Source organism: Oncorhynchus gorbuscha, linkage group LG05 (genome assembly GCF_021184085.1).
Source record: "Oncorhynchus gorbuscha isolate QuinsamMale2020 ecotype Even-year linkage group LG05, OgorEven_v1.0, whole genome shotgun sequence".
Lineage (NCBI taxonomy): Eukaryota > Metazoa > Chordata > Actinopteri > Salmoniformes > Salmonidae > Oncorhynchus > Oncorhynchus gorbuscha.
In genome coordinates, this window is record NC_060177.1 from 92,280,914 (window position 1) to 92,293,904 (window position 12,991).

The window sequence follows — 12,991 nt, forward strand, 5'->3', positions numbered from 1 at the left end:
CACCAGTTAGTCCTCTCACTCAAACCCTTGTCATTTGTTTGTCTTGTGTTTCATCTACCCCACATTTTCCAGGAATATTCTCAACATGTTACTACTGAATGTATCCAGAGTATTTTCAGATTTCATTCATCAACAAAATGTGGCAAAAAGCACAGTACATTTCAAATGCACATTTTTAAAAAAAAATCAACATTGTAATGTTTGTTTGGGTTCAGTCTTGTGTCAGGTGAACTGTCAGTCTAATAATTGGTTCACCTTACCCCACTGCCATTGGCTCACCTTACCCCACTGCCATTGGCTCACCTTACCCCACTGCCATTGGCTCACCTTAGCCCGCTGCCATTGGCTCACCTTAGCCCGCTGCCATTGGCTCACCTTAGCCCGCTGCCATTGGCTCAACTTAGCCCGCTGCCATTGGCTCAACTTAGCCCGCTGCCATTGGCTCAACTTAGCCCGCTGCCATTGGCTCAACTTAGCCCGCTGCCATTGGCTCAACTTAGCCCGCTGCCATTGGCTCAACTTAGCCCGCTGCCATTGGCTCAACTTAGCCCGCTGCCATTGGCTCAACTTAGCCCGCTGCCATTGGCTCAACTTAGCCCGCTGCCATTGGCTCAACTTAGCCCACTGCCATTGGCTCAACTTAGCCCCACTGCCATTGGCTCAACTTAGCCCGCTGCCATTGGCTCAACTTAGCCCAAGGCAAACATTTTCACTATATTAACCAAAAAGACACATGGACACTCTTTCATCCTAGGTTTAGGACCTCGTATTGACACAAATCTACTTTGGTATAGATACAAGCATCATGAAACCTCGAACACCATTCATCTGACTTGGGTGAAAATCTCTTGGACCTAACTTAACGTAACAATCGGTAGCTAAGCCAGAAGCAGACATTCCTTATTTATCTACGATGATATGTTTATCTGACGATGATGCACGGTGCCTTCAGAAAGTATTCATACCCCCCCTTAACTTATTCCACATGTATGTATTACAGCCTTAATTCATGTCTCACCCATATACACACACAATACCCCATAGTGACCAAGTTAAAACATGTTTTAGACATTTTTGCTAATTTATTGAAAATGAAATACAGAAATCTCTCACACCCCTTTGTCAATACTTTGTAGAAGCACCTTTGGTGGCAATAACAGCTTTGAGTCATCTTGGGTATTATGTCTGAGGCGGCGGGTAAGCCTAGTGGTTAGAGCGTGGTTAGAGCGTTGGGCCAGTAACCGAAAGGTTGCTGGATCGAATCCCCTGAGCTTACAAGGTAAAAATATGTTGTTCTGCCCCTGAACAAAGGCAGTTAACCCCACTGTTCCCCCGGTAGGCTGTCATTGTAAATAAGAATTTGTCCTTAATTGACTTATCTAGTTAAATAAAAAGAGTAAAACACGTCTGTATCAGCTTTGCACAGCTGGATTTGGGAATTTCGGACCCATTCTTCCAGGCATATTTATCTCCAGCTCTGTTAAGTTAGATGGGGAGCGGTGGTGAACAGCAACCTTCAAAGTCTTTCCGCAGATTTTCAATGGGATATAAGTCTGAGCTTTGGCTGGGCCACTCAAGGACTTTCACATTCTTGTTCTGAAGACATTCCGGCATTGCTTTGGCTGTATGCTTGGTGTCATTGTACCGTCGGAAGTGTAAGGTCGTTTGCACTCTGAAGCAGGTTCTGATCAAGGATTTGCCTGTATTTGGCTCCATTCATTGTTCCCCCTCTATCTTTACCAGTCTCCTGCCGCTGAAAAGCATCCCCATAGCATGATGCTGACACCATGCTTTACGGTAGGGATGGTGTTAGACGGGTCATGAGCTGTGCCTGGTTTTCTCCAGATAGCACTTTGCAGTCAGGCCAAAGAGTTCATTTTTGTCTCCTCAGAATCTTTTGCCTGATGTATTTCACGTGCCTTTTTTTGCCTTCTCTAGGGCGTGCGGCCATGTGCCTTTTTCTCAGGAGTGGCTTCCGTCTGGGCCACCCTCCCATAAATCCCAGAACACTGAAGTGCCTGAGAGACTGCTGTCCTTCTGGCAGGTTGTCCCATCTTAGCCAAGGAACTCTGTAGTTCTGTCAGAGTGGTCAGTGGTAGTTCTGACCAAGGTCCTTCTTTCTCGGTTGCTAAGTCTGGTCGGGACAGCCAGCTCTAGGCAGTCTGGGTAGTTCCATATATCTTTAATTTCATAATGTTGGAGGCCAGTGTACTCTTTCAACATTCTAGAACTCATTCAACATTCTAGAACCCATTCAACATTCTAGAACTAGCTTTATTACCCATCCCCAGTTACCTGCCTTATTAACAATTCTATCTAAGAACGCTACAGACAGTTCCTTGGACTTCATGCTATAGTTTCTGCTCTGACATGAACTGTCAATTGTGGGACCTTATTTAGACGAGAGTGTTTCTTTTTAAATCATGTCCAGACAATTGAATTGGATACACCTGTGTTTAATTTGGAGTGTCATTGCAATGGGGGGGGGGGGGGGGGTGACTACTTATGTAAATGAGATTTCTGTATTTCCTTTTCAATAAATAACATCACTGTCATTGTGGGGTATTGTGTGTAGGTGGGTGTGAAGTGTTTTTATTTTTTTATTCCGGCTGTAACAACAAAATGTGGAATAAGTCAAGGGGTATGAATACTTTCTGAAGGCACTGTCCGTTATCGATGATGTATGTTAGCTATGATGATGATGCAGGGCTCGACATTAACTCAGATTGTTCTCTTGTCCGGGACAAGTAAACAATTGTTTTTGTTTTTTTATAATAAATCAAAATATAAAATAATTACTCCAATCACAATTGGATCAGACAGGCCAACTTTTGTATACATTTTTTACAACTTTTTTCATGTACATAAAATAAAAAAGCTGACGTGTATTTTGGCTACAGCTTCATGTCCAAACCGATGTTGACATGAGGGAGGCGTCATAAAATGGAGCCAAACTTGAATTCAACTGAACTACGTCAATATAGGCTAAACGCCAGTCATGTTTTGACAAATATAATGAAGGGTAATTAACGTTTCACGTCTAAAGGCTCGATTCGTTCAGAATGTGACGGACACTGCCTGTTGTACACCCCACCCACCTTCAATCAGAGAGGAGGCTGTCAGCATTTTTAAAACTATTTAACCATAAACATAATTGTTTCAAACTTGGTCATTTTGTAATTTTTTTTAAAGCATGTCTTGCCTTGATTCAAAGTAACCTACCCTAGCCAACCATAGCCAACCCTAGCCAAGCCAACCCTAGCCTAGCCAACCCTAGCCTAGCCAACCATAGCCAACCCTAGCCTAGCCTAGCATAGCCAACCCTAGCCTAGCATAGCCAAACCTAGCCTAGCATAGCCAACCCTAGTCTAGCCAACCCTAGCTAAAATACAACAATAGAAATGTTGAGGGAATTATTTTATAAACACTTAATGCCATTGAAACCATGTTGCCTATTGTTCTATTGGTTTTCAAATCAATGTTAATTTATTGTCCAGCAGCCAAATGCATAATCCTAGTCTCCTGGCCTAGTCTCCTGGCCACACCTTCCCCTAACCTAGACGACGCTGGGCCAATTGTGCGCCACCCTATGGGACTCCTGGTCACGGCCGGTTGTGAAACAGCCTGGGATCGAACCCAGATCTGTAGTGACGCCTCAAGCACTGCAGTAGACCACTGCGCCACTCGGGAAATCCGGCCCTTCTTAATTTCAAATAGATATTTTAGTCTATGTCATACGAAACTGCCTGGCGGTGCACTTTTGAGAACAGTGTTTTCCCGCTATTTGCATTTTGGAACATTTTCCTACATATAGAGCACTGCAGAAGCTTGCCAGGTGTGTCACCATGAACAATGGCATGCATCACCTTGGCTAAACTCAGATTCACCTTTGGGGGTTTGCAGTTCAGGGGACAGTGTACATGAGTTGAAGTAACATAGCAAATCAGAGTTTAGACAAATAATGCAAGTAATGCATTAAATCAAAACAACTACAAGCTAGTAAGCTAGCTAACTACCCATAACCAGCGAGCTATCTGCCCGGCATATAGCCAGCTAACTACCCATAACCAGCGAGCTATCTGACAGGCATATAGCTAGCTAGCTACCCATAACCAGCAAGCTATCTGACCAGCATATAGCTAGCTAACTACCCATAACCAGCGAGCTATCTGCCCGGCATATAGCTAGCTAACTACCCATAACCAGTGAGCTATCTGACCGGCATATAGCTAGCTAGCTACCCAGAACCAGCGAGCTATCTGACCGGCAAAAATCAATTAAATGTATAGATTTGGATAGGATAAGTAATCCTTCTCACCCCCCCCCTTTAAGATTTAGATGCACTATTGTAAAGTGACTGTTCTACTGGATGTCATAAGGTGAATGCACCAATTTGTAAGTCGCTCTGGATAAGAGCGTCTGCTAAATGACTTAAATGTAATGTTAAATGTCTATCTGCCCGGCATACAGCCAGCTAGCTACCCATAACCAGCGATCTATCTGCCCGGCATACAGCCAGCTAGCTACCCATAACCAGCCAGCTATCTGCCCGGCATACAGCCAGCTAGCTACCCATAACCAGCGAGCTATCTGCCCGGCATACAGCCAGCCAGCTACCCATAACCAGCGTGCTATCTGCCCGGCATACAGCCAGCCAGCTACCCATAACCAGCGAGCTATCTGCCCGGCATACAGCCAGCCAGCTACCCATAACCAGCGAGCTATCTGCCCGGCATACAGCCAGCCAACTACCCATAACCAGCCAGCCAGCCAGCTACCCATAACCAGCGAGCTATCTGCCCGGCATACAGCCAGCCAGCTACCCATAACCAGCGAGCTATCTGCCCGGCATACAGCCAGCCAGCTACCCATAACCAGCGAGCTATCTGCCCGGCATACAGCCAGCCAGCTACCCATAACCAGCGAGCTATCTGCCCGGCATACAGCCATACTGTCGGCCGCAACGGCTTTAAAACAGCTTTCAGTACGTGTATATTTTGCATCTGTGAAAATATATTTTTTTATGTGACATGTAGTGACTGGAAACCAAGGCTTTCTGAAAGCTTCGGCTCTATCACGAAAAACATCTTAATTTACTCGAAACTTCATTATCTGTTTATAAATGCACATTAGTGACATCTGCTGGTCAGCAATAAATATTATTATTTTTTACCCCAGTGTTTTCTTCAAAACTCCATGGCGTAGCGATAAGTCATTGGCTTTAGTAGCCTATAATCAGTTGAAATAGCAGGTTCGCATCATGCTTCCCCTTTATACCTTCTAGTTTAGGCTACAATTTTTTGAAAAACAAAATCTATTTAGGCTGCTTAAGACAGAAGCGTATACTATACCAGATAAAACAAAAGTATTTAAAACAGAAAATAAACCACACTTTGGGCACTAAATAGTATGTCTTCAAACTGGAATCGACCTCATACCCTCACGAATTTGACTTGTTCCAATAATTCCATACTCTACCTGCAAAAACTACCGATCAGGTTCAACTTTCTGTACAAAATTCAAACTATATTTGCAAGTAAGATGTTCAGTTAGAGATCTGTTCAGGTGAAAGCACCTGAAACCACGTCGAAGCATCTGACGTCACTGATGACGTAGATCAGATAAATCCATACATGCATCAGCAGCTCACTGCTTCCTGATTTCGACGCAATGCCTCCGGAGGTCCGGTGTCAAACTAACATCACTAACCAGTGATATAAAAGTATAAAATGGCTTTATGTTTCTAGAACGTGCTTCTACACCTGCATTGCTTGCTGTTTTTTGGGGGGGAGGGGGTGGTTTAGGCTTGGTTTCTGTATAAGCACTTTGAGACATCAGCTAATGTAAGAAGAGGCTTTATAAATACATTTGATTTGATTAGAACCACTTAAAAATATATATATATATATATAATAATCGATGTACGATTAGATGGGAGTACTTGGCTGCCAGGGCCAATTCGCCTCTAAACAGAACAGGTCCTTGGACTACAAAAGGAGTAACGTTAGGCTCCTTTAGTCTATTGGGCCATCCTATGTCATGGTTGGTAGCTACCTATAATCTCACACACACACACACACACACACACACACACGTATGGGTTGCAATTGTCAAGTTTTCCATAATTCAGACTGTCAGTGCAATGCTTATTCTTCTTCCGTCTTGTCTAATGTAAAAAAAAAATGGTTAGCTGATTGTCAACACAACATTAGCTTAGTTAGTTAGCATGTTAAACCTCTAGTTAACTATCTAGCTAGGTCTATTTTACGAACGTAGTATTTATTCACAACCACAATGGAGTCGTCGGGAAAGCAAGTGGTCGCATTAACAAAAACAAAACAAAAAAATCCAGATGGTTGTAATTCAAAATCTTCTTTTTTTTTTAAACAAAAAATTGAAAAGTGTGGAGAAATGTTGGGTTCTTCTATTTTCCTCCCTCCCCTAATCTTTTCATAAAAGAAATAAGAATGAATTGCGGATAGTTACAAAGCAGAAGTGTACAACCAACAAACCAGCATTTGATTTGATGATTCCGACCTAGCATTTAAGCTAGCTAGAGGTTAGGTTTTTATGAGCTATAACGTAGAAAATGTCATTGAATATCGGTCGTCGAACTTACCAGTAAACGATATTTGGAATAACTCCAGGAAAAATATAGAGAATAAATATGTAATAGTATCAATATATTATATATATATATTTTTTATCCAAATAGAACCAATGATGCCATAATCCCAAAGTGGCTATAGATCCTGCTTCTTCTGCTGGTCGCCATCTTTAATCCTGCTTCCACATCCAAACAACACAACCTCCTCCGTCTCGACTCTTCCCAACCAAACGCTGTGTATAAAACACTGGATGACCGACAGGGGGCGCTGTATTTGACGCCACCGCTCAGCCATCTTGGCACACTCCTCACTGGTTTCCAATATTTTTGGATGCAATTTATTTTCTACATTCGTTTTTTGACACGTTTAATTATATCACAGACACCTTAATAATTCATACTACTAAATTATATTATGTGATTTAAATGTTTAAACAAAATATATATATAAATATATGTATATACAAAGTAGATAGTACTAATGTTAATGTCCACACTACAGTAACAAAATACTTAAGTACATGTAATTGTGTTCTTGAAATATTTAACTGAATTCTATTCATTCCTATGGAGGACTGCTCCTAATGGGGAGAGACAATATGGCCGCCTGGTAGCTTCAAAGTCTCATAATGGCCAATACATAGCATCAGCGAACAAGGGGTTTATTTCATATATATATATCATTGGTTCCAAAGTTAATTCTTCTTCAGTGGGGTTTAACACATTTGGCATCCAATGTTAATGATGGTGCATTACGGCCACCAACTGGACTGGAGTATAAATCCATTATACTTTGTGGTACAAAAATGGGAAAAGGAAAAGATTACCCTACAAAACCCACCACCACCACATTCCACAATTTTGAAGTACTTCTCTGCAGCTGCCACCGCAATACCTATTTTCTGTTAATTTACGTTCCATTCCTGCGGTACAGCTGATAACATGGCAATGAACCAGTGGAGGCTCCTCAGAGGAGGAAGGGGAGGACCATCCTCCTCAGTGAATTTCACAAAAATGTTAAAACATTTAAAAAGTTCCCTTTTTAGGTAAAACTATACTAAATATATTAACACTTCACCAAATAATTTATTAAAACAAACTGTTTTGCAATGAAGGTCTACAGCAGACCCAACCGCACTTTGTAGGGTGGCACCATGGTGTAAACGGAGGACAGATAGTTTCCGTCCTCCTCTGTGTACATTGACTTCAATTCAAAACCTAGGAGGCTCATGGTTCTCAGCCCCTTCCATAGACGTACACAGTAATTGTGACAACTTCGAGAGGACGTCCTCCAACTTATCAGAGCTCTTGCAGCATTAACTGACATGTTGTCCACCCAATCAACGTATCAGAGAATGAAGCTCGTACTGAAAGCTTAAGCTACAGCTAGCTAGCACTGCAGTGCATAACAGTTGGTGAGTAGTTGACTCAAATAGAGAGAAAGACAATAGTTGAACCATTTTAAACATATACATTTCTTTAAAAATGAAGGACAAGTGATATTGTAATTTTTTTCTCAGTTTCATTAACTTAGCTAGCTAGTTTAGCCTTCTCAAACACCCTGCTCAAACAGAGGAATGCTATGTTAGCTAGCTGGCTAACACTGGAACTCTTCCAAGTCAAGGTAAGCTTTCGGTTTTACCAATTTATTGCCACCGGGGCCCACCGGTGTAACCGCTAACCTGCTTACTGCATGATTGTAGTGGGTTTACTAATGTGTTAGTTCTATTAGCTATGTTGACTATGACTATACTTTATCTAATATGGTGACAACGATGTTGGCTGTGTGTAACGGTTTGTCTTGGAAAGGTTTTTTTCTCCTGGTCACATACAGCTGATGTATTGTTCATTGAAAAGGTGAGAGGAGGAGAGTGCATAGATGCGAGAAGGAATACAACTTGGCTGCTGTGAAAGTGAACTGTGTTTTCGCGTGATCAGGGGTGTATTCATTTGGCAGATTCTGTTGAGAAACATTTCTTAAACGGAAGCAAACAGAACGAAATGGGGATAAACATACCTGAATTTGTCCAATAGAAACTCTCGTTTGCAACTGTTGGACTAATTATTACACCCTAGATCGGCTAGGTGCAGACAAGAGTGTGCAAGGCGGAATTGAATGTGTCACTGTCTATTACCTTAACATTTTCTCTCGACCTGTGTGCACCTACGTTGTAAACTCTCACTCATAGGCTAAGTTCTAGCAACCTCCTGATGGGTATAGGGATCATTTGAGTATCATGTAGTACCCTAAACTTATCGATGTTATATTGAACTGGGCGAATGGAATATGAATGACAGTCATCCAATATGCTGTAATAGAAATAAGGCCATGCTCATGGAAAAAACAATAATCCTCCCTCATCTTAAATAGTAGTGACCGCCATTGCAATGAACACTGTACTGGTAAAAGTCCTTCACCCATCTTCCTCCACTTTTTCTTCATTGCCTCAGCATATAACACCTACTGTACAACTCTGACCGTGGCAACCTCAACCTCTCTCGCACCAGACAACTACCGGGGGTACTGCTTCTTTCACCAATACTACACATTCCTTTGTCCCATGTCCTCCTGCTACCAATTTGACCTATTTCTTCCTGCCTGGCAAAATCACAGCTATCCTGGTCAAATCCGAAGGCTAATACTCCCACCTGGTGGTTTAATTTGAGAAGACATACAATGGAGATGTTCACTTCTAGTTGTGATTGTTGGCTTTCCCAGGCAGCATAGCAGCATAGAATAGAATAGTTTTTTTTTGTGGGGGGGGGGGTTGGACATTAATGTTTGTTTTAAAAACAAGTCATCCACATTGAGTGGATTAGTGGATTATATACAGAATATCGATCTTGCAACATTTCGGTTACTAGTCCAACGCTCTACCCACTAGGCTATCTGCCACCCCTACTTTGACCATAATAGTGACCAGCCCTATAAATAGCAGCATCATTGGTTAAATCAAATGAAAATACAAAAAAAAAGCCCCAGTAGGAAATGGGTTAGATCAGATTACACCAGTATTTGTCATCATCACGTACATCAGTTGTGTAACATCCAGATGTGACAACAGAAAAAGACCACTGAATCATTGCTAGAACTTTCCTTAGCTATGTCATTGTATCTACGAAGGATCCTCTATTTCCAAGGATATAGTCAGGGATAAAGCACATAGCCTGACAACTTTAATTTATTTGTTTTTATTTCTCTTTTATCTAAGGGGTGGCAGGGTAGCGTAGTGGTTACAGGGTTGGACTAGTGACTGAAAGGTTGCTGGATCGAATCCCCGAGCTGACAAGGTAAAAGAAAACATGTTGTTCTGCCCCTGAACAAGGCAGTTAACCCACTGTTCCTAGACCAGTTAACCCACTGTTCCTAGACCAGTTAACCCACTGTTCCCCAGTAGGCTGTCATTGTAAAATATTAATTTGTTCTTAACTGACTGGCCTAGTTAAATAAAGTTTTTTTTTTAAGTCAGTTCTCTGGTGAATTTCCTTTTGAGGGCTAGGGCCCAGAAATGTCCAGGAACTTGCAGATGCCTTGGTGGAAGAGTGGGGTAGCATCTCACAGCAAGAACTGGCAAATCTGGTGCTGTCCACGAGGAGGAGATGCACTGCAGTACTTAATGCAGCTGGTGACGACACCAGATACTGACTGTTACTTTTGATTTTGACCCCCCCCCCCCCCCCATTTGTTCATGGACACATTATTCCATTTCTGTTAGTCACATGTCTATGAAACTTGTTCAGTTTTTGTCTCAGTTGTTGAATCTTGTTATGTTCATACAAATATTTACATGTTAAGATTGCTGAAAATAAATGCAGTTGACAGTGAGAGGACTGAATTTTGCCGAATTTATAAATCTATATAATCCATTCTCTGAAGTTGCTCCTTCTCATATTTCCTTTTTTGCTGGGGGTTTATGCGTGTATTGTTTTTTTACATTTGTATTATTGCTAGGCATCACTGCACTGTTTGAGCTAAAAACACAAGCATTTAGCTTGGTATTACTGTTGGAGCTAGAAACACAAGCATTTAGCTAGGTATTACTGTTGGAGCTAGAAACACAAGAATTTAGCTAGGTATCGCTGCACTGTTGGAGCTAGAAACACAAGCATTTAGCTAGGTATCGCTGCACTGTTGGAGCTAGAAACACAAGGATTTAGCTAGGTATCGCTGCACTGTTGGAGCTAGAAACACAAGGATTTAGCTAGGTATCGCTGCACTGTTGGAGCTAGAAACACAAGGATTTAGCTAGGTATCGCTGCACTGTTGGAGCTAGAAACACAAGCATTTAGCTAGGTATCGCTGCACTGTTGGAGCTAGAAACACAAGGATTTAGCTAGGTATCACTGCACTGTTGGAGCTAGAAACACAAGGATTTAGCTAGGTATCACTGCACTGTTGGAGCTAGAAACACAAGGATTTAGCTAGGTATCACTGCACTGTTGGAGCTAGAAACACAAGGATTTAGCTAGGTATCGCTGCACTGTTGGAGCTAGAAACACAAGGATTTAGCTAGGTATCACTGCACTGTTGGAGCTAGAAACACAAGGATTTAGCTAGGTATCGCTGCACTGTTGGAGCTAGAAACACAAGGATTTAGCTAGGTATCGCTGCACTGTTGGAGCTAGAAACACAAGGATTTAGCTAGGTATCTCTGCACTGTTGGAGCTAGAAACACAAGGATTTAGCTAGGTATCGCTGCACTGTTGGAGCTAGAAACACAAGGATTTAGCTAGGTATCACTGCACTGTTGGAGCTAGACACACAAGGATTTAGCTAGGTATCGCTGCACTGTTGGAGCTAGACACACAAGGATTTAGCTAGGTATCACTGCACTGTTGGAGCTAGAAACACAAGGATTTAGCTAGGTATCGCTGCACTGTTGGAGCTAGAAACACAAGGATTTAGCTAGGTATCTCTGCACTGTTGGAGCTAGAAACACAAGGATTTAGCTAGGTATCTCTGCACTGTTGGAGCTAGAAACACAAGGATTTCACAGCACCTGCAATATCATCTGCAAATCTCTGTACGCAACCAATACACTTTGATTTGCTTTTAAGATACCAAAGGGTCTTCTGGTTCATGCTTAGGTTCATTTGGTTCAGAAACTTCATACTCAACAAGGTCGGACAAGGTTTTGTGAATCTGGGCATTTCATTAACAAAAGAAAAGACACAATTTAAGACTTTTATTAAATAAATCAATACATAACTTTTAAGAGCATATATTCAAAATGCAAAATAGAGTAATGTAATGAATACATTTCATCAGATGAAGTATGTTCAAACATTTAATAAACAGAAAATATAATGTGCCCTGGTTGACCATATAACTGAACATCTAATGTGCCCTGGTTGACCATATAACTGAAAATCTAATGGGCCTTGGTTGACCATATAACAAAAAATATAATGGGCCCTGGTTGACCGTATAACTGAACATCTAATGGGCCTTGGTTGACCATATAACAAAAAATATAATGTGCCCTGGTTGACCGTATAACTGAAAATCTAATGTGCCCTGGTTGACCATATAACAGAAAATCTAATGGGCCTTGGTTGACCATATAACTGAACATCTAATGGGCCTTGGTTGACCATATAACTGAACATCTAATGGGCCTTGGTTGACCATATAACTGAAGGGAATAGGGTGCCATATAGGGAATAGGGTGCCATAGTGCACTACTTTTGACGAGAGCTCTATGTTGGGAATATGGTGCCATAGGGCTCTGGTCAAAATTACTGCACTATGTAGGGAATAGGGTGCCATAGGGCTCTGGTCAAAAGTAGTGCACTATGTAGGGAATTGGGTGCAATTTAGGATGTGGCGTCTTAATCCACACGGGAATGTTGCCAATGCTTTGCTGAATACTAGCCCATATTACTCTGTCGGAGTGGGAGTTTACACTAACACTATATAAAAGGTTCCTGCTGGATCAATAAATCAATCAAATGTGTTTTTATAAAGCCCTTCTTTCTTTCTTTCTTTCTTTCTTTTTTTTGCATCAGCAGTTGTCACAAAGTGGTTAACATATACCCAGCCTATAACTCTCAATAGCTTTACAGATACCCAGCCTATCACTCTCAATAGCTTTACAGATACCCAGCCTATAACCCTCAATAGCTTTACAGATACCCAGCCTATAACTCTCAATAGCTTTACAGATACCCAGCCTATAACTCTCAATAACTTTACAGATACCCAGCCTATAACTCTCAATAGCTTTACAGATACCCAGCCTATAACCCTCAATAGCTTTACAGATACCCAGCCTATAACTCTCAATAGCTTTACAGATACCCAGCCTATAACTCTCAATAGCTTTACAGATACCCAGCCTATAACCCTCAATAGCTTTACAGATACCCAGCCTATAACCCTCA